At 34.9% G+C, this 1,646-nt stretch overlaps 1 long non-coding RNA gene across 9 annotated transcripts; it reads right to left on the bottom strand.

The window, feature by feature from the left end:
• Positions 1–48: 48 nt before the first annotated feature.
• On the bottom strand, positions 49–1,645 carry LOC109592435 (uncharacterized). 9 transcript variants are annotated; one of them, XR_002190350.1, is made up of 8 exons: positions 1,606–1,645; positions 924–997; positions 736–857; positions 590–692; positions 433–548; positions 281–391; positions 124–239; positions 49–82 (listed from the first exon to the last, which is right to left on the bottom strand). It is a non-coding gene; the product is annotated as an uncharacterized LOC109592435 (long non-coding RNA). The 9 variants fall into 9 exon arrangements; XR_002190356.1 differs by lacking the exon at positions 281–391; XR_002190351.1 differs by lacking the exon at positions 433–548 and having other exon boundaries at positions 124–226; positions 270–391.
• Position 1,646: the final 1 nt, after the last annotated feature.

Here is a 1,646-nt window from a genome sequence, read left to right as displayed (position 1 = left end):
AACAGTCAAAAAATTATAGCTACATGTACATGACATCAACTCAACTTTCTCTAACACAAGCATCAGTGACTACAAGACGCACCTAAAAGTGTTCAAATTAAGTTGTTAGTACTTGTACTTTACCATAAATATCAATAAATGACTTTAAAATACACAAATCCCGATATACATGTACAAGGGAGTGGCGACTCCGCCCTGTCCAACAAAAGCAGGAACTGGTCCATCACTACAAGACGCACCTAAAAGTGTTCAAATTAAGTTGGTAATACTTGTACTTTACGGTAAATATCCATAAATCCCATTAAAATACACAAATCCCGATATACAAGGGAGTGGTGACCCTGTCCCGTCCAACAAAGATCAGGAACTGGTCCGTCACTACAAGACGCACCTAAAAGTGTTCATATAAAGTTGTTAGTACTTGTACTTTACCGTAAATATCAATAAATGACTTTAAAATACACAAATCCCGATATACAAGTACAAGGGAGTGGCGACTCCGCCCCGTCCAACAAAAGCAGGAACTGGTCTATCACTACAAGACGCACCTAAAAGTGTTCAAATTAAGTTGTTAGTACTTGTACTTTACCGTAAATATCAATAAATGACTTTAAAATACACAAATCCTGATATACATGTACAAGGGAGTGGCAACTCCGCCCCGTCCAACAAAAGCAGGAACTGGTCCATCACTACAAGACGCACATAAAAGTGTTCAAATTAAGTTGGTAATACTTGTACTTTACGGTAAATATCCATAAATCCCATTAAAATACACAAATCCCAAAATACAAGGGAGTGGTGACCCTGTCCCGTCCAACAAAGATCAGGAACTGGTCCGTCACTACAAGACGCACCTAAAAGTGTTCAAATTAAGTTGGTAGTACTAGTACTTTATCGTAAATATCAATAAATGACTTTACCATTTTAGGTTGTAGACATTAATCTATTCAGTTACTCCTGGCTCACAAGGATGAATTACAATAGCATCATATATCTACATGTACACACAGTATGTTATACAGTTGTATCAATTAAAGATGAAAAATTACTTAATGATCATGTACATGTACATTGTACATCATGCAAATGCAAATTTCAGGAATTCAAGAAACAAAAGTAGTAAAATTACATACCGTACATTTGAAATGAAGAACTACACATCCTGTATGCACATGTACATGTACATAGGTATCAAGCAGGCTTAAATAATTATTTGAGTGTGGTCAAATGCTTAAATAGTACTACAATAGAGTACTCGTACTCATACTCAATACAATTTGCAAAAATGAGGGACTTGTACTTGTACTCATTTAAAAATTTTAACAGGTACTTGTAATGTACTTAAATACTTCTTAGAGTACATGTACTTTGCCCCAAGCCCGGTAGCAAGTAGAAATTTAGGCAAATAAAATTTTAACAAATTATTCCTATAAACCAAAACCTTAACTTAAGATGTTAGCATGGTAAAACATTTGTAAAAAATTATTAATTTCCGAACCTTCATTTTTAAAAAGCAACTTGCCCAAATTATCTTCCAAACTACATGCATCTACTATGTACGACATACATGTTACATGTAGCTACACAATATATCATCATTACCTGCCACGAGTCTCTGTGAACAACAAGAGCTAGTAAGAAGT

This window comes from Amphimedon queenslandica, unplaced genomic scaffold (assembly GCF_000090795.2).
Source record: "Amphimedon queenslandica unplaced genomic scaffold, v1.1 AMPQUscaffold_5230_Cont22797, whole genome shotgun sequence".
NCBI lineage: Eukaryota > Metazoa > Porifera > Demospongiae > Haplosclerida > Niphatidae > Amphimedon > Amphimedon queenslandica.
Note: the sequence above shows the minus strand (reverse complement) of the source record. Positions and strands in the feature narration are given on the sequence as shown.